Genomic DNA, 27,305 nt, shown 5'->3' with positions numbered 1-27,305 from the left:
ACAGGTTTTGAGAAATCAAATCAAAATCATGCTGTGTGAAAAGTGTTCTGACTGAAAACCACTGTTGGGAAGGTTACTTTGGAAATGTAATAAGTTACAGATTAAAAGTTACCCTATTTAAAATGTAATAGTAGTGTAACTTTTTTAATTACTTAAAAAAAGTAATGTAACTGATTACTTTTGAGTACTTTTTGATTACTTTTCTAAATTTCTAATGAATGTTTATTTCCAACTGTTAATCATTTTCAAATATTTACACCATTCAGGTTTAACCTTAAAGTAGAGCTCAATACTGTCAGATTTTCACCATCCTTCATCACTTGAATTAAGACGATCACATTTGAACACATCCACCATACAATTAGACTTTATCTAATTGTGTGGTGGGTGGTCCGGGGTGGTGTTGGCGCAGTGGATAAGACACATGCCTTTGGTGTGAGAGACCCGGGTTCGAATCCACTGTGAGACACCAGTGTCCCTGAGCAAGACACTTAACCCCTAGTTGCTCCAGAGGCGTGCGACCTTGGACATATATAGCAATTGTAAGTCGCTTTGGATAAAAGCGTCAGCTAAATGTAATGTAATGTAAATGTAATGTAATCTAATAAGCATGTGTCCTATTTTGTCTACTAAACTCCTGAAACATTGGTGTCTTCTTGAAACACTGCTGTCTCTTTGTATATGATATGATGATAGTTTCTCAAAATTAGTAAAATGCTCATGAAGTGACTCAGAGCAGTTCTAGAGATTATGTTTATGTGTTCATGTGCTCATATATTGAGGCAGCAGAGGCTGAAAACACTGCAAGTTTCAGTAGGCCTATGTGTAGTAAATGAAACCGCATGTCTGCGCCATTAATTTCCATGAGGGACGGACTGGAAAAAAAATTAGGCTGGGAAATCTCACACTCATACAGCCACAAAACATTCTGAAACATGGACAACACTATTTTATGTATGGACCTGACATGAAAAAGATTTAAATCATTAGGTTGGGGACATGCAACATAATCAAGAGTTCTCTCCTGAACTGCACCTTCACTTCCATTATCCATCCATCCTCTCATGACTTTAATACTGAAGATTTTTATTAGACTTTTACCATGTTTTGTAAGTGGATTTTAGTTTTTTGGCAAATTAATTACTACTTGTATTTATTTTTACTACAAATTCCATGGTTAAACCACGTTAGTGCCATACCATAGGCTACATTAATTTTTCTAAGGGTTGTGTTCTTGTCTGCACTAGCTACCCCTAAACCTATGATAAAATATGATTATTTGTCTGCTAAATTACTACTGTAACATTACAATAGATGATAATGATGTCGTTTATACAGTATTTTGAGTGAGTGTGAGCAATGTGCTGCTGCTTGACTAAGTAAACAAAGACAAACTACAATAGCATCTTTACCCTTGAAACCCTGAACAGAAGTTTCGCTTCTCTGCTCCAGCCGTGCGCTTCCACAGTTCACTCTATTCTCTCTCTCGCATTGATTACTCTTGAGTCTGATCCAGCCCGTTTGGTTGAGGTGCGGAGAGCGCGCGAGCCCAACCATTGCCAGTCACGACTAACCGATTCACGATTTATTAGAGATTTAATTATCGAATGGCGGATTCGGAAATAATCGCAGATGGCCAGTCAGTGCCGGATTTTTACAGAAACACAGAATGTGCATGATTCATAGATTGACATTTTGAGGCTTAATATTCACAGACACTCTCATATCGTGTTTTGATTGAAGTGTACTGACCTACTTTTGATTTATTCGTCCAAAATATGGCATATTGCGTCCGCGTTAGGCTGAATTCCATTTTTTTGACTCGATTCTATGAACCAGTCTGTGTTTCCGCATCACAGAGATTATGAGCCGTATGTCTTAGTACAATTTGGGAAGGAAATAAGCTGAATGTGGATGTGTGTAAATATTCAAATGTAATCCCCTTTGTAATCGTTAAAATTTTCATAAGTAACTGTAATTTAATTACTCGTTTTTCTAAGTAACTGTAACTGACGCCGTTACATGTAACTTGTTACTCCCCAACACTGCTGAAAACTACATCGGCGATGACCGACAGCCCATGAGAGAGCAAGATACAGAGCAGCGGGGAGCTTGGGGAGGAGTTATAGACCACAATATCAGCAAGCATGGCTTCATTTCAGAAAAAGGCTTTCTTCTCTGTCTATTTGGACCCATGAAATGGAAGATAAATTTGTATAAATTTAGCAGGAGCACCCGTGTCTGTTTGACATTTCATCTGATCTATCGCAGTCTCACGTTAAAATTCCGGTCTCCGGTTGTTTCCTTGTCACATCTCAGGGTGTTTGGTTGTGAAATGTAGTTTGCCTGGCAGACAGAGTTGTCGGCGATTCTTCCTATCGAAAGTCATGCAGTGTCAAACCAGGGGGGCAGGGTTTCATACTTTTTTTAAGCACCCCTGGGCGCCACCATTGGCTAGCGGACCCCCACCTGCTGTTAGCATTCCATTGACTCCCATTCATTTTGGCGTCACTCTGACAGCGAATTACTTTAAATCTGAGGCGTTTAAAGACTGCATTTGTCCATTAATTATTTGGAAAGAAACACGAAAATGTATAAAAGTCTCCATTACCTTGTATCTTACGTTATGGTCCCGTAGAAGCAGTTTTTGTAAAAAAATAGGCTAACGATTGCGTCATAACCAGCGACTCTCTGTCGCACAGTAGAGAAATTACCATATGGACAGGAGGAGAAGCTCGCAGGCAATCTTTTACTGTCTATGAGGCTATCGGGGGGACGTGGAGGTATGAAGTCAAGGGAGATAATTAATCAGAATACTTACCAAAATATGCTCCTGTTCACGCTCGCCTTCTCTGGAAGATTCGGTGGGTGATTCAGATTTCTCTTGGCACAGTGATTAGAAGATTTACAGGTTGCTCACTTGACATCTACGTCATCAAGCTCAGTTTGAGTCTGCGTAGTACGCCTGACCCCCAGGAAGTAAGTGCTTCTATTTGACTTCACTTGTCTCCGTTGAATCGAATGTGGTTGCTGTGTCCATTTCTTTTACTGTCTATGTGTGAAACCTTCTGTCGCTGATCCATCATGCAGTGTGAACACAGCACTGACTGAATGCTGGCTAAGATAGTCATGCAGTGTGAAAAGAACAGTGACCCAACTACTTTGAAAATCGTGCAGTCTGAACTCAGCTTTAGTATCCTGAGCGTACAGGCACAGCAACCTCTGTCAGAGTCAAAGCTTTGTGGGCAGCATATCGACTTGAAAGCACAACTGCACCTCATAGGTTCGAACATAGACATCATAGGTTTCAGCTAAAGGTACTTTCCTGCTATTGTTAAGCTCTCACCTGTCCAATTGTTTCCTTGTCTCTACTCCTACTTTTTTTCCAAAAGCTTCGTAAGCCTCAGAAGTTCGTAAAAGCGATCGTACGACTGATCTTAATATTACGGTCTGTTTCCCAAAAGCATTGTAACTAAAGTAGAACTTGAAAATCATTGTAGATCTACAAGTGCTCTGGAGTAATTGTAAAGCCCTAAGTGCATCATAAGAAGAAATATATATGCGGTCACCTGCTGGACAATTGGCAGATTGCACCTTTTTTAACTTTATTCAAGGGCAATGTGATTATAATATAAGGATTTTATTTTGTGCAGAAAGTATATTATATATGATTATGTAAAGTATAATATAATATAATACTATACTATACTATACTATACTATACTATAATATAATATAATATAATATAATATAATATAATATAATATAATATAATATAATATAATATAATATAATATAATATTGTAACGCAAGTGAAACAATAACGAACGATCGTAGAATGACTCGTAGAAAACGCTGTTACTGCTAAGATCAATTGTTATTGGGAAACCTGGCCCAGACCATTAAAAGTGAGAAACCCTGGTGCAGTAAAAAAACAGCAAACTCTGAGCAGTAAAACATTTTTATAATGGAGTCTCGCAAGAGATTACCATTGTCTTTTCGGAGTCTTTTCTTTCAGAACTTTCTCATGTCTCAGTTGTGTCTACTTTAATTTATCCTGAATACCCTGTGCAATCATTTCTGACTTGTGATGGCCTGAAGCCAAAATGTGTCCAAACGATGGACACTGCATATTTCTTTTGTACAAGATGCTCCTGTTGCTCAGTTGTTTGAGTTCTCCTCCATGTTGCTTCCACGCTGCTGACTGGGTGGGGTGGAGTCATGTGACTACACACGCGGTAGTATGTTTAAAAAATTATGATTGTGTAATTAATTATTAAGTAAAAATTATTAACAAGATTTTAAAAAAATGAAATAACTGACACAGGAAAATTAATTTTAAACTTTTGGCTTGTGTTGTTTTGCCTTAAAATGAATAAAATATGTGACCCTGGACCACAAAACCAGTCTTAAGTGTCAGTTTTTCTTCTTAATTTACACACCACCTGAAAGCTAAATAAATAAGCTTTCCATTGATGTATGGTTTATTAGGATCGGACAATATTTGGTCGAGATACAACTATTTGAAAATCTGGAATCTGAGGGTGCAAAAAAATCTAAATACTGAGAAAATTGCCTTTGAATTTGTCCAAATTAATTCTTAGCAATGCATATTACTAATCAAAAAAGTATGTTTTGATATATTTGCGGTAGGAAATTTACAAAATATTTTATTGGAACATGATCTTTACTTAATATCCTAATGATTTTTGGCATAAAAGAAAAATCGATAATTTTGGCCCATACAAAGTTTTTTGGCTATTGCTAAAAATATACCCCAGCGACTTAAGACTGGTTTTGTGGTCCAGGGTCACATATGTAGAAGGATTCAGAATAGCTATATTGTCTCTCATATTTTTTTATATTTTCTCTATACTGAACTTGCTATTAACTGATTTAATACTGATTCAGTGTCTTTATGTGTGAATAATTGATTAATTTACTTAAATAATTAATTAAAAAAAAACACTGATATGTTCATTAACAAAACAAGTGACTGTCTTTTTGAGTCTTTTTAATTATTCACCTAAATGTAGTAATTCAACCAGTTCAAATAAATTTTCTCCATGGAATGGGTCACCTTAACCTTTAATTTGCTGTATAATGAATGGAAAGGTTTAATTTGTTTCAATAATGAGCATACTGTCTGTGCTGCCAATACACTAATTAAGGTAAAGTGTTTGTTAATGTGTACCTGAATTAATAAGTGGTTTTAATGATAGTGAACCTACTGTTTTATAGGTTAGTTGTCATCGTAGTGCACACTATGACACTGATAAAATCCAAACATAGTTATGTACATTAAATGCTTTCCAAACCGTTTTTGATTTGGAAGCTAAAATGGTTAATAAACAACTTTTATTTTCCTCATCACTGCACTCTCAGTTTCACAAGCTGAAAAAAGGGGCTTCTTCATTTATTTTGCTAGGCACTTTACAGCCATACCTCAACAATTATATGTTTCTCATATAACTCATGCCATTAGTTGATAAACTAAACTATTAGGGTGAAATGTAGTTAAAAGAAGAAGGACAAAGTAGTTAATTCAATAACTGAATAATTATTTTCTTTAACAGTCAGAAAAAGAACTTACATGTTGTTTTTTTAAACTTAGTTTATGGGTCAGAAAAGTTAATTAAATTTAAACAATGAATGAAGGAGACCATGGTGTTTGTTTTCTCATATTTTTCTTGTTGTAAAGAGTTATGATGCTATTCCTTATGAAGATACAAAATAGTAATGCCAGAACTTTTTTTTCCCAGGCTAGCGCCATTAGAGTATTATGATGTCATTATATTGAGCATATTATTCCCAAACTTTGTGAAGGCTGCTCTCTGACTGTGATGGTGTATTGTTCCAAAGCTAGTTACAAAAAAAAATATTTTAGTTCTAGGGTGTAATTTTGTCTATTTTCAAGATAATGAGGCTGTGAGAAAATTGATGTCGGCCCAGCATGTTAATGTTAATTATATACATCAGTGAGCAAAGACACAAATGAAAACCCACAAAGAATAAAGAGGGAGAAAAAAAAGAGCATTATCACACTGGCTAAATCTCTCATTTGATGCTCATATATTTACATTCAGCACTCAACACAGAAAAAAAAATGTTTTCTAAAGTAAATTAAATGAAAAACCCAATCATATGCCTGGCTTCTTGTTTATTTAACCAACACTGAAAACAGCTTAGTATGCCTTTAACTGAATCAGGGGAAAACTGCACATCAAATTATTAATACTGGACGAAAGTGAATGTGTGTGTGTGTGTGTGTGTGGATGGCAAGCGCAGCCTTTTATGACACATATTCAACAAATAAGTATAACCTTTTACCTTTTATTACTCAAAGTCTTTATTTAAATAAATCAAGGATAAGAGTGGGACAAACAAAGCTTTCAGGCTCATTGGGTGATTCTCACAATCCACATTCAACATCCAATATTTTATTGAGCCTTTTTGTACTGCAGCTATTTTTAACTGCCCTTCAGTGTTCAGAGACACTCCACAAATACAATATTTACATTTAATCAATACAAATTTTATCTCACAAATAAACCTGTGGATTTTGCATAACAGCAGGAATGCTGGTCTTGGCAGGTGATTTTAAGTTTGAATGTGGAACCTCTGAAAATGCATTACTGAATAACTTTGGTGCTTTTAACGTGCTTTTAAACAACTGCTATACGATATTAAACTAAAGCATTCTAAATGGGTTTTATGGGTGCTGACGGTTAGCATACCAAAGCATATGCTAAAACATTGCATCTCCATTTTAAAGCACCTCTGAAAAATAAATAAATATAATTAAATTGAACTGAAATGGGTGAACTTGGAATGGTAGTTGACTAGTTTTTTTTTTTTTTTTTTAATAAACATAATTTCTCAAAAACTCAAACATGTACATAAATTGTAAAAAAAAAAAAAAAAAAAAAAAAAAAAAAAAATTTTCTGGGTATGCCCAATTTTGAGTGTTCTCTGAGGGGCCATATTCTCACACTATTGATCTGCATGAATATACATTAATGTATTTTGTTTTGTGCCTTTTGTAAATTTTTTAATATAGACACTTTGTTAGAAATGTGCAGCTATTAATTAGACAGATATCTTCAATAAACAAGCTACAGGTAGTCCAAAATGTAGCAGCTAGAGTCCTTACCAAGTTCTGTATCAGTTACAAATTATCATTACTTACCTATAAGGCCCTAAATGGTTTAGCACCTGCGTACCTAACTAGCCTTCTACCACGTTACAATCACGCTCCCTAAGGTCACAAAACGCTGGACTTTTGGTAGTTCCTAGGATAGCAAAGTCCACTAAAGGATGTAGAGCTTTTTCACATTTGGCTCCCGAACTCTGGAATAGCCTTCCTGATAATGTTCGGGGTTCAGACACACTCTCTCTGTTTAAATCTAGATTAAAAATGCATCTCCTTCACCAAGCATTCAAATAATGTATCTCTTAAATTGTGACTGCAGTTGTATCTGATCAAATGTGCATTCTTATTCTTTAGCTTGGGTTAAACTAATTAATTTTACTTTGTTGGAACAGCAGCTATGCTAATTATGTCTCTATTTGTTTCTATGTCTTGGCACAGGATTTACATCCCGTGGTAACTAGGATGTATCCTAGTCCAAGCTCCAGTCTGGATCCAGAACACCTGAGAAGAGATAATGCTGACCCCTCAGAGGACCCCAGAGGATGCTAACCCTGAATCAACAAACAGAACTAACAAATATTGCTACAAGTGTGACTGCATCATATAATAATTGCTGTTAATAATGTTCATCGTCTGGCTGACTACGTCTTGAATTAATTTTTCTAAACAATCCTGTCATACGCACACAAACTAACAGTCACCACTTATAAGCTACTACTAAATATTGTAGAAATGTAATTTTCTGTAAAGTTGCTTTGTAATGATTTGTATTATAAAAAGCACTATACCAATAAACTTCAAAAATCTAAATTGTGCCGCTCTTCCCTAGCTTTCCTCCCTGCAGCCCAGTTTTGAGTACAGCCAATGCAATTACAATACAATACAGTACAATACAATACAATAAGGGAAGACCTGATGTTGGCGCTACTGAGAGTGTACTTAAAATAGATTACATTGGGAGCCTGGGCAGCCGATCAATAGGGAAGTTGATTACAATAAGCCCCCAGACACTCAGACCACACATTATTTATCCTCCGTGTCTGCTTAAAAATAATTAGAAATCTATGGTGCATACAGCCCATTAATGCATCTTATCCTTTTGTGAAAAATGCAAGCGGCATAAAAAGGGAAATCCTGCCTGAGCTTTTGAGCAAATTAATTTTCTTTTGACGGGTATTAAAAGACTATATGCAATGCAGTAATTAGGACCTCCTGTCATGTTCATTTATGAACATGAACGAGATGTGGAATAATTTTGCTTGTGGGAGTCCAGGAGTAATACATTGTCAATATATCTTGGTAATAAGATCAATATTAGGAAGTACTGAGACTGCTTAGGAACATGGGATTTTCAAAAGCTTGGAACAAGATGAAACAAAAATCATGTATGCATCTTCCTTACTGAAAACCATAATGCACTCTGTAATATATACATGCTGTCCTACAGTAGAGGTTAACATTTCTCTGGAGCTAAAGAAGTCCATCCATGTACATCCAAAAACAAAATATTCTCAGTACTGACCAGGAAAATTTAATTAGATTGGATTTGAGTAAAAAAAAAAAAATGCAGCTAACAAGAAAATATAACCATTTCACATAGTTTTGTGCTGGTCCAAGATGGTTTGGGTGGTTGATCAGGCACTAGGAACATTTTGGTCAACCTGCATAGCGCTGGTGGACAACCTTAGCCAAATGGGACCTTAAAAAAAGGACCTTAGTGGTAATAGTTTGACAATCTACTTAGGCTTATAATGCTTTTGGGAAATGCACAGCTTGTAAAGGCTGGCTTCTACATATGTATTTTCATCAATAATCACACACCTTGTGAGAAAATCAAGCAGGACTAATTGTAAATTCAGTAAGCAGAACAGTTAATATCACAGCTCTACATTACATTATATGACCTGACATTTATCTAAAGCTTTCAGAGTTAAGGCTGGCCCACCTCTGAACCAAATGTCAAAATATCTTAGATTTGGGGAATAAGATAGATTTTTCCCATTATTCCTCTGCTTCTTTGTAATCTCTTTTCTACACATCATCTGAAATGTCAGCACTCTGGCAGCAAAACATTTCAGTTTGCAGAAACTATAAAATGTAATACTATATATATATTTTTTTTCTTTTTTGGTCCCCCTTAATTAGAATGAGCATCACTTTGTGAGAACTAGAATAGACCTTGCTAAGTACAAGAAATCTCCCAAAATCCAGCCTTTATATATCAGCTAGTGCAGTGACATTTTCACAGATTATCAGGTGGTTCTGGAGCTGAATAGAGATCGTGTTGAACTGCAGATACCTTCATTTTGGCTATATGGCAGGACAAAAAGATGTGAAATCTTGACAGTTGTTGTGGCAGAATAGCAGTGTCAGCATTTCATGAAAATGCTTTGTCTCTGGATTTCCTAATAACGGGTTATTATGTTATAGTTATTATGGCTTTTGACAAGCTATGGGTTGCATTAAGTAAGTGCTATAACCTAAACCAGACTGACTATCTCAGTTATCTACATCCAGTAGCCTTGACTGGAACATGGCTCATGGAGTATGGTTAACTTGAAAGCATGCTTGAGATAAAGTGGCACAAATCAGTTTTTTTTTTGTCACTTGGTCTCCTAAATTCCCTCTAATAGCTCCTCTGGATACTGAATCGGAGCCAATAACAGCAGATGATTGGAACCCAAAGCTGTCCAATTATTTTGTTGTAAATTTCTAGCATCCACTGTTTTGCCCAAATATTTGAATAAAACACATTAGTATCAACCTCCACCTTGTCTATGGATATACTTTTCTAGTATTGGATCAAATAGCTCTAACAGGTAGAAAAAGAAACATCATGAAGAATAGTCATGCGTTCAATTTGCAGAGAGCACACATGCTAGTAAATACACAATGAATAATGCACAATAAATGCAAAGCATCTGCAAGGTCACTGAAACCTACATTTCATCTAGTCTGTATGACATCAATGACAATAAAACTAAGTAGACCCAAATCTCATCATCAGAGCTCTGCAAATGAACAGATGGGTCAAGTATTGTGTTGCACTGCTGACAAATGTATCTCAGTCATAGAGTAAATGAGAGCCGATTTAGATCAGACACATTAATTCTAATTACTTGTGGACTGAGCTGTTTGTGATTCAGGTCTTTGAAATATTAACATCCTATAAATAGTGAAATATCGGTCGAGATGAACTGCACTTTGATTGCCTGTGTAGGTATGAGTCGTTCTGATTATGCAGTGTAGTGTGAACAAAGGGTGAAAATTAGTTGTGTGGAAATGAGACGCAAAGCAAAGTGAGGCCAAGCCAACAAAAATGCCTGTCAGGGACATCAGGACATTTCCACCAAGATCTCTGATGCACGCTAAACTGCCTCAAGAGCTGGAGGCCAACACATTTCATCTTCCCTTTCTCTGTTACTGTACAATATAATCCCACCGCTGCCACTACATCTTTATGGGGAAGTCGTGGCCTAATGGTTAGAGAGTCGGACTCCCAATCGAAAGGTTGTGAGTTCGAGTCCCGGGCCGGCAGGAATCGTGGGTGGGGGGAGTGCATGTACAGTTCCCTCTCCACCTTCAATACCACGACTTAGGTGCCCTTGAGCAAGGCATCGAACCCCCAACTGCTCCCCGGGCGCCGCAGCATAAATGGCTGCCCACTGCTCCGGGTGTGTGCTCACAGTGTGTGTGTGTGTGTGTTCACTGCTCTGTGTGTGTGCATTTCGGATGGGTTAAATGCAGAGCACAAATTCTGAGTATGGGTCACCATACTTGGCTGAATGTCACTTCACTCACTCACTCACTTAATTGAATCAGTTATGACCCAAAAACTGCTTTCTTACATTTTTTTTTCCTGCTGGTTTCTATTTTTCTATTTTAGAATTAATTTATACATTTATTTATGGCTTTGAATTGGAACAAATTATTTGTTTAATAAATAACCATACTTGGTTGTATAACTTAGGAACATGCGCGTAATTTGCACGGGAGTTACGGGGGTCATGACCCCCCCAAAAATCAGATCCAGCTAATATAACCCCCCCAATATCATCACATCATTCAGATTAAAATAGATATGAAATATTCAGAATGAATACTTTTGTTCATTTTCTTTATTAATTTCATTTGCCAGCAAGAAAGATAGTATCATATTTTAAATAATCTGTAATGTACCCCCCGCCCACCGCACCGATTTGGTATTACCAAAGTCTCTGGTATTACCCAACCCGCTTTCTGTACCAAGTTTGTTCACTATTTTGCGCAGTCGATGGGATGAATGGTTGGAGAAAGCTGACGGAAAGATGAAAAGGACACTGAAAGGCAGCCAGACAACGATTTTTCATTGTTTGTCGACACCAGCCAAAAAAAAAAGAAAAAAGAAAAAAACGGAGGTACCCTTAAAAAAATCCTGACCAAACGGAGGTACCCTTAAGTTAGCTGTTAAGTTAGCTCAGCGTATCTCAAAGTGTGGGGAATAGAAACATGACAAACAGGTTTTGTGCCCATCTTTTTAATTCCGTTATTTATTGACCATACACTCAAAACAAAGACACATTTAAATGTAAGCCTTGACGTTACTTAACCTCTTCACACGTAAGTTTAAAAGTATTTCAAGGCTACCGTTATTGATCGTAGTATCGCTTTATGGTTCCCATGGAGACGCGCCATTCATTGCTTGTCACACCGTAGCCACAATAGTGCTGAATGACTGATGATCTGCTTTTATTTCCTTTTTTATTCAAAATTTCACAAATGTGTTAGCTATAGCAGGATATATCTGATATTCCGATTGTCAAATATGTGCAAGTGGATGTGTTTTGTTGTTCAAACACCTTTATAACGATCGCATTACTTGAGCTGTATGCGCAACGTATTTTAGGTATCTATCTTATTAAAATACCTAAAAAAATACGTACATTATTAGGAATTTACCACCTCTGGTTCAATTTGAGATTATTTTTATTTTTGTTTGTTTGTTTGTTTTTTTGTTGTTCTTTTTGCATGGATTTTGCAAAGTGTCAAAATGAATCAAAGCACAACTAGGTTAATGTTAGTCCACACTTGTATTGATGTTATCAGAGGCTAAATGCAAACACAATTATTATTATTTTTTAATCTAATTTTGAGTCTTATTTCATGCAAAGTGATAATATAATTGCACTTTCATTTTCTTTATTTGAAAATTTTTAATGCTGTTATTTGATGTTAAGTTTTTAAAATGTGATGTTAATAAAATACATTTTAACAGTTAAACTTAAAGCCTAGTTTATTAACATTTTGTTGGGGTGATTGGGGACAGGTGGGGCTCGAAACCCTTTCCTACCTCTGAAGTGGGGAATGGCAGAAAAGTTTGAGAAACACTGAGTTAGCTGATGATTTGTTTTGTTGACTGGAGTTGGCTGGCTAGATGTTCGTTTGCCAGTGTCCTATGAGGTAAAGCCAGAGGGTGCCAGGGACTGTGTAGAACCAATGTCACTGAATTGTAACTGCTGTTTGCTCCAATACAGTCACCCGTTTTGGGGGGGATTGCATAATTAAATTATGCAAATTAGCATGTTACCTTTTACACAAGAAAATAATACAATAAATTAATAAATAAATAAATATGCCGCGAGTTTAACCCCCCCAATGGTAGACCCAAAGTTACGCCCTTGCTTAGGAATAATGCAATAATGCACAATGGACAGTGCATAATGTTTTCAAAAATGTATATTTTAATAATTTAATAATTTAGTTTAATAATTTATAAATATAACTAATCAAAGGTATGTCACAATGAAAAATCTATGCTTGATCTGTTGTGTGAGTCACTTTTTTACAGCTTTAGAATGTAAAAAGTAACTGTCCTCCTTCTGCACTTGAAGGTCAGTTCTCTCATCCTTGACTAGTTTATTATTTTTTTAAACCAAATGAACATCACTCTTTGCACACATTACCTTTCCATTTTCCTCACATGCTGATGTTCTTCCCTTAAGACTGAATGAATGATTCTGACAGTACGCCCAGATTTATAGAACATGCTTCAGAATTTGATGAACGACAAGAGAGCACCTGAGACCCATGGAAATCCCTAAAATATAACCTGCATTATCTGGAATGGATGGAATGACTTCTATCTATCATAAATCCAAGGGAAATGTGTTTTAAAAGTGAGATCCACCACAATCAAAGCCTTTTCATTTGTATAGCCAGAAGATAATCTATGACGTGACTCAGATATACGTCAAATATTCAAGACAAGGAATTGATATTCCTTTTTTTTATGGTATTCTGTAGGTTCCATATTATATTATCTTTCATCATCTGCATTCATCACATCTACAAGCGGTTATCTCATTAATAATCGATAAAGAATAAACGATATTTCTTATGAAATACTCCAGATGCAAATACGACTCCTGGAGACAGAATAAATGTAAAAGACTGAATGGTGTTGGAGGCATCGTGCCACAGTTTGACACAAGTGGGCTCACCCGCTTACGTCCTATGGGGAAGCAATTCTGTTAAGTGTGCCTCAGTGTCATATTCAGATTCAAATATTGCTTCTGAAAAGCACCTTCAAGATCATAAAATGGATAATATTATACATTGCTCATACTTGATCGACTCCTATGACCATTTCTGATGATGGTATTGTCACAGTAGTGTAGCTCTGTTTTAAAATCTAGAGAGCTACCTGTCAAGAAGACATGTTACATCATTATAGGCATACTTCTGACAATAAGGATCATTGTGAATTGTAAAATAATATATCACATATTACCTTTTTTGTTTGTTTTCTCATGTGTTTGTGGTTTGCCAAGTATTATTTTTTTCTAAGTACCGGTAATGCAAATTTTTCTCAGATTCTTTATCAAACTGCTACGGTCAGATTTTACTGGATTTAATTTAAGAGCTGCAATAAAACTGCTAAAAAAATCAATTTCAATCGCTTGTAATATTTATTTATTTATTTTTATGTTAGGATGCTGTCTTACCAGCCTGATCTCACAATCAAAACGTACTTATTTATACGTAAATTAAAAATGTCCAATACGTATGTGCCTTTACGTATTTACAGTGTCATTTACGTATTATCTGGACGTAATTACAGGTTCGATACGTATCGAAATTTACGTAAAAACAACCTCAAATACGTACAGATAGAACGTGTTCTCTGACCAGTCAGTTATCCATAGAAATTTGCTCATGAAGCTGCTTTTCAATGCGTATCGGATTAATTTTTTAAATATTTATTTATATTTTCCCTTTTTATATTTTTTTTTTTGATAAATGTAAGATCCCTATACCTCACCCGGACCTAAACCTACCAATTTTATACAGAATGTTAAAAGAATAAAACATAATAAAACACAATTTTAGTAAAAATATAACATTAAAACGTTATTTTGAGCCACTAACGTTAATCTTACACCTACCCCTAAACCTACCCATAATTACCAGGCAGATAATTAATTAAGTTATTTATCTGCCTTTTTATGCTTAGGGTAATAATTGAAAGTTAACAGTTTTACTTAATAACAGTTGATGCTAATCCCATACTTTATTTAAAGGGGCCATTAATTGGATTTTATACTGTTGTCTGAGGTCCACTTGTGAAATTTGCGTGGTTTTTACATTCAAAAACATCAAAATCAATAAGTAATAGGCTACTTTCTACTCTGGTTTTGAGGCCGGCTTGAGAAATGCTCAGTTTATATTGGTCCGCCACATTTAATACTGGGAAGTAAATGCCCACTGCTATGATTGGATAACAGTTTTGCATAGTAAACTAACTACAAACTAACCTCATAGTTGGAGCCTTTTGTGACTTTAGTTAGACGTACACATAATCAGGACATATCAAGCGTTCTCTAACAAAGCAATACTGACACACAGTATAAATATTTGCTGCACTATTCCTGTCTTATCCGGTATAGATGGCACAGCATTGCTTTTTAATCTCAGTCTTTCTGCAAATCCAGCGTCAGACTATTTCTTGTTTACAAAGGAATCCACGGTGAAATGAAGCGAACAAACACCCAATATTTTACTCACGTGAGCTGAAACTTAATTTAAAGTTCAACCACGCATTCCTAATATTTGAATCTGAAGGAAGGTTGTGAAACGACTGTGTTCTTCCACAACCAAGCACTGCACAGTATTTTGCGATCTTTAACAACATGTTTATTTCTTGGTTGCTCGATCCGGTTTAGCGCCACTTTTGTTATTTCACTACTATGTCATGTGGGAATTACAGGATCATGTGGGGCTACAGAATTAAGCATTGATGTTCTTCTGTGGAGGCGGTGTTTAACCTATCTTTAAGGGGGGGTTGATCGACTTTTTTTTTAAGTTTGATTGTTGTTGAACAAAATGGTTTGTTGAGTTCCTGGTTCTATGAAGCTTCTCCCTCAGAAATATGCAATGGTCTCTGATTGGTTAGCAGGCTCAGTGTGTTTGTTATTTGCAAACCGCCTAGTGCACATTGTCTGGAAACATCATGACCCATTACCATTACGGGTAGTTGCATGTTCCCGGGGGTGGGGTTTATGTAAACGTCATGATTAATTATGTCACAAACCCAAGAAGAAGCTTATTGTCATACCTACCAGCCATTTTTTGTAGTCCTTAAACAGCGTTTTCTTTGAAAGAAATATCTCCCTTTGCATTGAACTCTGAGCATTGTAACTTTGCAGACATTGTTTATGCTCTAACAGCAACATTACACATTAACTTATAAAAATAAAATACAATAAAAATAATAATATTTCTTTATCAATAAAGTATTTCTAAAAGACCAGAGGCTTTAATTTTCAATTCTCTTGATTAATCTTCTTGACTATTGCTGACCAGTGCTGATCGTGACATCTGCAGCATCACTGTACTGATTTATCACAGATACTTTGGTGACAAGGAAGCAGTAGCCATTTACATGAATGGTTGGTTTCACCTGTCAGGAAGTCTAGTGACAGCTACAGCGCAACGTGTTGTGTGGGGGTTGTATAAACATGATGGCAGCTCATGCCTTTGGGAGACTTCAGAGGCTTGGACATGTCCAAGCACTATCATCCTTTTCCCATGCACAGATTCTTATCACTTTTGCCTTTTATTCCTAAAGCATGCCTCTGTTTGGGTTATATGGGCTTGTCAGTTTCTGATCAGTGTTTTAAAAAAATTTAAAGCCCCTACTGTTAAATTATTGGTGAGAAGTACATCAGTCCCAAGTAAACAGAGGATGACAGAACCTCCTGCAAAACCACTGATGAAAAAAAATCCAGTTTAAGCTGGTATGTTGGAATTGGTATTGTTATGGGAGTAAAATGGGAACCACCAACTTTCTGAAGAAAGAAGAAGAAAAAGAAGAAAGAAGAAGAAAGAAATGTGTACAGGTTTGGAACAACTTGCGGATGAGTATGATGGCAAAATTGTCATTTTGGGTGAATCTATTTACCATAGAATAATTATTTAACATGCTCCCATACAAGATTTATATTGTGACTTTAATGTGTGTGTACATAATGTGTATTATAAAAGAACATACTGTAGAAGGAGCTTAAAAAAATATATCACTTAAAGCATTTTAAATGGATTAATTCGCCTACAAACTCAAGGTTAAATGAACAGATTGTTGTGTTGTGAACCATAATGACCTCCACTCATTTGCATTACATCACATGTTGGCAGCTCATTATAATGTGTTGTGACAGTGCCCTGCCTGACTGACCCATAGCAGCCAATCCACACAATGGGAGGTTGACCTGACAGCAAATTCACACCGTGTTGTCGTCTCCAGTGAACACATGTACACAATAAGGTTCTTCTGGCTTAGTCGTCAGGTTTTTATTGACTCATCTGATTGTGTCTATACCCAAAACCAAAATAAATGTAACAGCTATTTTGTAGCACCTTGCTCACAAGATCCTTAAATGCTATCATCTCTGAATCTTAAATGTCCTGCCCAGTGATGGCTGGTGCTTGCTGTGCTGTCCTTTACACTGGCTAGCAGCAGACCTCCCTCTTTGTTAAATGGAGGTGTCCAGCTGGATGTGATGTCCCATTCATCAGCCGAGCCAGGTTTGATGAATCTCCCAGAGTAAGAGTCCTCTTGTGCTTGTTTGAGACATCCCAAATTAGAAAACTAAAAATATACATATTACTTTTTTCTCTTTCTTTCTTTCTTTCTTTCTTTCTTTCTTTCTTTCTTTCTTTCTTTCTTAGGTTCTGATATTTAGGTTCTGTAAACATTTGTCTTAAGAATTCCCTACTTTGTTTTTGTTAGCTTAAATTTGTTCATTTGCATTTAGCCACAATTGGTGAATAAATGTACAATTCATTTACTAACTATTTTTTTAAATGATTAGTAAAACAGTACATAGATTTATCATTTTATTATTATTTTATGTGTACAGTAGTGTGTTTAGGCACCATACAATGTCTACCGAGGGGGATCGCTATTACCCAACTGCCAAGGATCACCAGCTGAGGGTCCCAAAAACTGTAAACATGTCTCTGTAAAATAGAAAAGATCCAGATACCAGACATACATGTCTTACTTGCCAATTTTGATGATCCTGGATCAACATTACTGTCCAAAAATACAGACTTAACCCAATCTCCACCCCTAAACCTAACCTTACCCATAATTTATTCCTAAAAATCAGAGGGAAATGTTAGCCAATTAACAAGGGTGATTGTAAACCTAAAACTGACATTTCCTGAAAAGTTCTATCTCAATTCTGATTGGTTGTTTGCAATGTTGTTCCGGATCAACAAGGATGTTGATTCAGGAACATGTTGTACTTGATGAAATCACATTTGCTATATATATATATATATATATATATATTTAACCCTCTACTGCACGGTGTTGCCATATGGCAACATACCCTTTTTTTGGACATTTCTTGAAATTGGAAAATAAACATGAGCTCTGATTGGTCTTAAATTCATGGTAGAACCTGGTGGTAACCAATGATATGCTTTGATGACATCACATGACACTACACACCCTTGCACTGTCATTCTTTTCACACACTTTTGATGACTCCAGTTGCTGAAAAAGTGCTCGTGAATATGTGAAGATTTTCCTCAATTTGTCATACTTCTTCAGAATTTAAAAATTACATCAAGCATCTGGGGTAAGTTCTAATCTTTTTTCAATCATTGTCACATTGTTTTGATACTGCTATTACCTTTTTATTCAAAAAAATAGGTATGTTGCCATATGGCAACATTGTGCGGTAATGGAACAATATTTTGCCCATGCTAATGCAGAGTAGCTTTGTATGAATGACAATGTATGGATGCACTGATATAGTTGGATGGTTGTATTCTACTCATATATTTATATATATTTGTATATATTTATAAAAGTAAAAGTAAAGTATAAAAGTATAATATATAAATGCTTATTTTGTTCAGAAAATGAAGCCGTCAGTGTTCTATGGCAAGGCTGAGAGGAGGGCTGAAATGTACAGGGTACAAGTGGTTATACCATCACATGAAAGTGAGGATGAGCTAGGGATCAGTGACGAGGAGTATGAGAGGCAGGCAGAATTAGGCATAGTAGACTCAGAGGACGAAGAGACAGGTATGTATCTATTCCGGTATGTTCAGCATTCAGGTTACATGTCTTCCTTTGCACTGTTGTTATGAGTTTGCGTCAGATGTTTTGTAAATGTTGTTGAAATAATACTTTGAAAATGAGTTTCATATTTTGTACACAAAGTTCTTGAAAACATTTTAAATAATAAAAACTATTTCATTTCTAAAAGACAGGTCTGTAATCATCTATAAATTTCATGTAATTTTGGGAGAAAACACATCAGGCTGTTCCATTGTCGCACAATGTTGCCATATGGCAACGCACCCAAAAGTACCCCACGAAAAATAAAAAAAAATAAAAAAAATATAAATATGTTAATTTGAGTCTATTTTATATATAAAAAACACTGTAACATTTTTTTTCCATGATTGCATAATAATGCGTGCAGTAGAGGGATATATACATATATATAAATAAAAACGGTATTCCCTTTCACACAAATTATGATTAGGGGCAGATTAATAGGGTCAATTAATAAAGACTAAAGACTTATTTTCACATATTACTATGTTATGAACACAAAATGCTTTTACCATAGTGCATAATTTACAAACAAATAAATTTTGATGTTTGCATAACCAAAATTGCATAACCAGCTCCATATGTTTGCATTTTCTGATGCAGTAAACTTGCTTGGTAGCCCACCTAGTACAACACTGCACTTATGAAGCATGATTCATAAAGAACTAAATCATGTAGAAGCAAGCTAAATCATAGCTGTTCAATTTTTTATCCCACACTGGCTTTTGATAACATTATTGGTTAGGTTTAGGGTAGAATTTTGTGTAGGTGGTATCGATTTGCACTTCTCAATGCTTGGCGAGTGTCATGAAACATGCAAGAAACAACTTTATATAATTTTGCAGAAATGTCACCACAGCCATGTTTTTCCATTCGCAAAAGCCATCTAGTTATCTATGAAAGCATAGATTCTGAGCACATTTACTTCTCAGACACAATTCAGAGATGATGTGAGTGCCCCTCTAATACAATGCACATCAATATATTCTCTAGTCGAAGCTTTTCTAAATAATTTTGTGGGAGGGGGTGTATCTGTTAGCATTGCTTTGAGCTCCAAGCAATAAGTGTTAGCTCTTTCTCCTAATTGGACCTGTGTCAGCTAATTATACCTCTGACACGCGGTCTCCTGGGAGGCAGGGCTGCTAATTTCAATAAGACTCAACAAGTACTAGCCTCCCTCTGATAGTTGTATTTTAATTAGAAGGAAGTCCTACACTGAGTGCCTGAGAGAGGGACAGAAAATCAAAGACTTGTACAAAGCAATCTGTGACTGCCAAATGGCCACACACACAAACATCTCATCTTTATACACACACACACACATACACGTTTATAATCTCGTATAGTCTTGTTTAACAGTAAATTGTAAGCTGAAATTTTGATAGACTAAAAAAGAACCAAATCACAAAAGTCATTACAGTTTTTTGAAACAGAAATGAAATTCTCAAAACTCTAAGATCATTTGGCAAAACAGCCTTACAGTTAAGCACAACACTATAGCGCACTTGCAAAAGCCCATAACTGGCAAATAGAAGTCATTTATAAATTATTAGTTAATGATGAACTAGTCATTTACAAAACATGACTATACATTCATAAATGATTAACAAGTAATAAGTTAACATTTTAGTAATGTTTTATTAATTCAGTTATAAGTCACTTATAAGTTATTGGTTAATGATGAACTATATATTCATAAATGATTAATGAGTGGTATGCTAACAATTTACAAATGTGTTGTAAGTTATCTTAAAAAAAGTTGAAATCATGAAATAAATCAAACTGATCATTAGTAGATGGTTTATAAGTCATTAGTTGATACATTATTCCTTACTTATAAATAACTGAAGTATTTATGTCAAAATTGTTTTGTATAATTATCTCAATAAACAATTGTTACAGTTTTTCTCAGTCACTTTGGTACATTTCTCAGATCAGAATTGAAATTCTCAAAACTACCTGTTCAATTCTCACATCATTGTGTCACTTGTGTACATCAAAAAAGCAGTTTCTTATTTCTTTGAACAAGTTTCAAATGCTTTGGTACATCCATGCAAATGATTATGTACAATTCTCTGTTGTTTCCTACATTATCAGTTGCTAATGTCATGTTGCTCAAAATTTATTATATAGTTTTCTGTGCAATAGTCTTACCCCCAAAAACATCGGGTCTTTAGTTCATTGTATAAGTCATTAAATGCATAATGGTTAATCTAGTTGTCATAAACTGCCAAGCACACTTTTTTTTTTTTTTTTACACATTATTATTAGACTTTTTGTCAATTTGGCATGAATTGTGCAAGTGAATATTTACTAATGAGGAGAATGTAGATGATAAACCAATGATAAACCATTTCTCTGACATAGCTCAAAGGTTCATCTCATGAGTCTTCAGTTGGAGGGCTTATACTGTATAGACAAAGGACAACACAAGAGTTACACATTCTGAAAATTGACTTATTTTCAACTTTGTGCCCATATTTCTTTTTCCTTTTTTATATCACAATGACATTGTAAAGGTTTTTTTTTTTTTTGGCCAGACCACTAGTAAAAGTGTAACTGGGAATTCTATCCAGTCTCTTTCAATCAATATCCCACATACAGTAATGTGTAAATTTCTACTTTTGAAATGGATATATGGCATACATAAGCATATAGCATACACTGTAAAAAAAAAACGTAGATTCTACGGTAAAACGCTGGCAGCTGGGGTTGCCAGAATTCCACCGTAAAGTTACGGGTAAAACATTTTTTTCTTTTACGGTTGGCAGCCATTGTCATTGTTGTTTCTACGGTTAAATCTGGTGCTTGAGTCAATGATTTACTGTAAAATAAAAAGTATTAACTTTAGGAAAAAACAATTTTTTGGTTTAACAGTTTTATACCGTAAAAAATAGTTACACTGTTGTAGGTTTAACGGTTTTACTTTATATTTACAGTTTAATACCATAATTTAATTGATATAATATTTATATTCGAACTTATTGAAGCACTGAAATCTATTTTGTACCTTCGTATTACACTGGTAACCACCAAAAGCAGGTGGTGATGAGAGAGTCACGTGGTGAAACAAAGCCCATCACAAGCAGCTTTTAAATAATAAGATATATAGAAGTTGCATGGTGTCATTCACACAAGCACTAAACACCATCATGGTGAGACTCATTAAACTGAAATATGCAATAAACATTAATTTAACAACATTTTATGTAACATACAAACCTAATAAACATAACAGATGAGAAAAAATTAAGGAGAAACATAGTTATTTCAAAGAAAAAACATCAAATGCAAACAAAATTTGAAATGCAACGCAGAGAATTCTGGGAACGTAAGTTTACGGTTTTTCCCTGTAAAGTTTACAGGAAATTACCGTTAACCAGTAAACAGGTTTGTACTGTAGCATTTTCACAGTTTTTTACCGTTAAAATCACAGTCATTTTTTACAGTGTACTGTTCAATATAGTAACTGTCATCCAAAATGTTGCCATAGTTTACATCATAACATCTCTCCAGAGTACACTGTTATATTGACAAAATGACTAAGCGATTTGACTGTCTTATCCGTAAACTATGACACAAGGACTTGTCATTCTGATGGCACTGACATGTTCATTGACACAGATATTTATTTTTGAGAGATGAACTAAGGATTTTGAGCAAGAGACTGGCTTTTGCAGGTAATCCATGGTGTTTTGCTATTTGTACGAGTTGTTTTGAGAAATGCACTTACTGTTTTGCAAATTGTGAGTTTGATTCGAGAAATGTACCAAAGCGACTGAGAAAAACTGTAATTATGTGTAAAAATAAAAATATAAAGTGTGCTTGGCAGTTTATGAAAACTAGATTAACCATTTTGCATTTAATGACTTATACGATGAACTAGAGACTAGATGTTTTGAGGGGTAAGACTATTGCACAGAAAAAAAATATTTCTGATTTGAGAAATGCACCAAAGTGACTGAGAAAAACTGTAATGGACCGGTTTCAGTCATTATAATATTCATTTCGTTGTCTGAAAACAGAATCATTAAAATATAGTAATAAAAACTGTTTTATTGAGAATTAAATTAAATGGCTAAATTAAATTGCAGTATGTGAGCATAGGGAGGCAATACAATACAACGCACTTACCTCATAAATATGCTAATTAGCATATGACATCATCTAGTTCATGCTCTCATGATTTATTTTTATGATTTAAAATGTTTCAAAACATCCCCCCCTCTGCTTTTTTCACAAATCGCTTCCTGCTTATAACTGATTTAATAAAACATTACTAAAATGTTAACTTATTACTTATTAATCATTTATTAAAGTATAGTCATATTTTGTAACTGATTAGTTCATCATTAACTAATAATTTATAAATAGCTTATAACAGAACGTTATTATAAAGTGTTACCGATCCTTCTCAATTGCTTTGGCTCATTTCTTGAAACAGACCGGACATTCTCAACACTCTTGGTGCTTTTGCCAAAATAGCATGGATGGTTCGGAACAACACCATGGTTCACCTGCAAAAGCTCAGACCTCTCCCAAAACAGTTCACTCATGTGTCAAAACTAAATTTCCTTCTCATTTAAACAGTCAGTGCCCCGAAAATGCTTTGTCCCTTTTGTATCGTGTAAGCACTGCAAGTTAAAATGTTTTGATGTTTTGTCACTATGACAGAGGACCATTGAAATATCCCTCATGTCCACCTTTCAGTCTTAGCCCATTCATCCACTGACAATGGTTACTGTACTGTTTTTTTTTTTTTTTTTTTTTTTTTGTCTAGCTAACAGAATACAATTGTGTATAAAGCTGAAAAAAAAGTAAGTTTATGTAAATGGTGAGAGTAGCCTCCAACTTTTGACATCACACATTGCACTCATACTGCCAAGGAAATTGTAACCATTATCATTCACACACATTAAGTAACTTCCATACATCAGAGTAAAAACAAAATGTATACAGCATACAGTTTTCTCAGTAACTTTGGTGCATTTCTCAAATCAGAATTGAAATTCTCAAAACTACTTGTCCAACCTCCACATCATCTAGTCATTTATACACATCACAAAACCAGTTTATCATTGTTTTGAACGAATTGCGATTGCTTTTGTACATTCATGCAATTGATTATGCACATTTATCTGCGGTTTCCTACATTATCAGTTGCTAATGTCATGTTGCTCAAAATGTATTATATAGTTTTCTGTGCAATAGTCTTACCGCTCAAAACATCTAGTCTTTAGTTCATCGTATAAGTCATTAAATGCAAAATGGTTAATCTAGTTGTTATAAAATGCCAAGCACACTTTTTATTTTTATTTTTACAAATTGTTATTAGACTTTTTGTCAATTTGGCATGAATTATGCAAGTAAATCTTGACTAATGAAGAAAATGTAGATGATAAATCAATGATAAACCATTTCTCTAAAAAATCTCAAAGGTTCATCTAATGAATCTTCAGTTGGAAAGCTTATACTGTATAGACAGAGGACAACACAAGAGTTAATTATGAAAATTGACTTATTTTCATCTTTGTGCCGATATTTCATTTTCCTTTTCTATATCACAATGACATTGTAAAGGTTTTTTTTTTGTTTGTTTTGTTTTTTTGGCCAGACCACTAGTAAAAGTGTAACTGGGAATTCTATCAAGTCTCTTTCAATCAATATCCCACATACAGTAATGTGTAAATTTGTATTTTTGAAATGGATATATGGCATACATAAGCATATGGCATACTGTTCAATACATTAGTTTACATCAGAACATCCCCCAGAGTACACTGTTATATTGACAACATGACTAAGCAATTTGACTGTCTTATCCATAAACTATGACACAAGGACTTGACATTCTGATGGCACTGACATGTTCATTGACACAGATATTTATTTTTGAGAGATGAACTATGGATTTTGAACAAGAGACTGGCTTTTGCAGGTAATCCATGTTATTTTGCTATTTGTACGAGTTGTTTTGAGAAATGCACTTACTGTTTTGCAAATGTCAAGGATGATTCGAGAAATTTACCAAAGTGACTGAGAAAAACTGTAATATACTGTAATATAAACACACACACACACACACACACACACACACAAAGAAAATTCTATGCAGCCTACACTGCTGTAAATAAAGCTTCACAACTAACAGTTCTTCACTGGTCACTGTCCTCAACCTCTCTCTACTGGCCACCGTCCTCACCCTCCTGGCCATCCACACACTGCTGTCTGTCTGGCCGCAGATTCTCCCTTGTGATGCAACGAGGGAAGAAACGTTGCAACCATCCCCTACAATGATCTCCTGTAATATCCTCACACACAGCGTCCATTGCATGGAGCAATGACCTCTGATCTTTAGCCTGATGCTCATACACTCTCTACCTCCAAGTGGAGACAAACTCCTCAATAGGATTGAGGAAAGGAGAGTAAGGTGGTAGGAACACCATGACCATCCTTGCATGAGTAGTGAACCAGGACCTGATGAGCTAGCCACGGTGGAAATTCACATTGTCCCATAAAATGACACATTGTGGTAGGTAAGGCCCTACGAGACCTCTGTCAGTTTCAGGGATCAAATCAAATTGAAGGCGGTCCAAGAAGATGAGGAGCTTCTGTGTATTGTATGGGCCAAGACTGGGGATGTGAGTGGCCACACCATTCTCAGATATGGCAGCACACATACAGTAGTTATATTGCCCCCTCGCTGGCCTGGGACATCCACCGTGGCCAATAATATTATTTTTTATTTATTTATTTATAAACATTTATTAGAGGATCAACTAAATGATAATTATGGCAACGTCTTCGGTCCTTGGCCAGGTTAAAGCCAGTTTCATTCACAAACACGAGTATGTGAGTGGTTTCATGTCCTTCCTATGCCATTATTCTCTACAATAGCGTAAAAAAAGAAAACATAAAATCAGTCATACTGAAGAGTCATACACTACAGTTACAGACAATTACATAGGAATGTTCTATGTTCTCCACAAGTTCAATATACTACTGGGCACTATTCCAGTGGTTCCAAACCAGGGGTACGTGTACCCATATGCAGAGGTACTACAGAGAATATTTGACAGAAAGGGGAGGGGGAAAATCATCAATGATTAGACTTACTGAAATGTTACAGTAAAACCCACAGTATTAGTTAGATTTACATGGGAGGGACTAATTGCAGCTATTTGACCCTTATTCTTATTGTATGTTATATTCTCGAAATAAGAATTATAATGATGATTGCATCATATAGTAAGCTGCAGTTTTTAGGCAAAATGTTGAAGTCAGATAAATCAAATACTTTCATACCTGGATTACCTGGATACACAAAAAAGTTTGGGAACCACTGCTTAATTGTAAAAAGGTTATAAGGATGGACAACCAGTAACTGACTTACATGTACATACTGGTTCTTGTTGTTCATTGAGAAGTTTTCCTCTGCTACCCATGCAAGGTTGTCATCCAATCCTAGATATAGAATTCAAAGGACTACACTCCATTCATAATGTATACCTTATGTATTCCTTACAGAATGAGTTACCTATGTAATGCATCACATTGACTGGAATACCACTGTAAACTACAGTATCATCAATTCTCCATAGTTTATTTTCTCCAATGGTTTTCTTGTCATTTTTAGTATAATAACATCCCACTGAGGTAAGATATTACTGTAGGCCTATCACACACATACACACACACGCACGCTCGTTTGTTTCTGTGAAAAGTGGGGACATCCCATAGGCATAATGGTTTTTATACTGTACAAACTGTATATTCTATGTCCCTACACCAACCCTACCCCTAACCCTCACAGGAAACTTTGTGCATTTTTACTTTCTCAAAAAAAAATAAAAAAATAAAAAAATTCTGTATGATTTATAATCGTTTTGAAAAATGGGGACATGGGTTTTGTCCTCATAAGTCACCCTCTCTTTGTAATACCTGTGTCATACCCATGTCATTATACAGAGTTGTGTCCTGATATGTCACAAAAACAAGAACACACACACACACACACACTAAATGAATAGATATATGTGTAAATAAATATATTTCTTGCATCAAATTCAAGCTACTGATGCTTGCCTACAAGACTACCATTGGCACGGCACCAACATACCTAAACTCACTGGTTAAATCTTATGTGCCCTCCAGATGTTTGCGCTCTGCAAGTGAACGATGTCTTGTGGTGCCATCCCAAAGAAGTTCAAAATCTCACGGACCTTTTCCGGGACTGTGCCCAGCTGGTGGAATGACCTCCCAATCTCAATTCATACAGCTGAGTCTTTACTCATTTTCAAGAAACATCTAAAGACTCGTCTTTTTCGCCAGCATTTAACCAACTAATACTAGCACTTTTCCCTCTTTTCTTGTCTTTTAATTTATAAAAAAAAAAAAAACTGGCTATGCGTTCTGTACTAGACTAACTGAGACTTGTGGGGCCTGATTCAAGAACCAAGGTTTCTTCCACATGTCTAAGGCATGGAGGCATCGAAGCGTGACCTTGATATTTTGAAATGGATTACACCATGAGCAGGA

At 35.4% G+C, this 27,305-nt stretch overlaps 1 long non-coding RNA gene across 1 annotated transcript in view; it reads left to right on the top strand.

The window, feature by feature from the left end:
* The window catches only part of LOC132142368 (uncharacterized), a 65,436-nt gene that overhangs the window by 23,275 nt on the left and 14,856 nt on the right, over nt 1-27,305 (top strand). The window lies entirely within an intron of this gene.

This window comes from Carassius carassius, chromosome 6 (genome assembly GCF_963082965.1).
Source record: "Carassius carassius chromosome 6, fCarCar2.1, whole genome shotgun sequence".
NCBI lineage: Eukaryota > Metazoa > Chordata > Actinopteri > Cypriniformes > Cyprinidae > Carassius > Carassius carassius.
The sequence above is the reverse complement of the archived record's forward strand: the minus strand, read 5'-3'. Positions and strand labels throughout refer to the sequence as shown.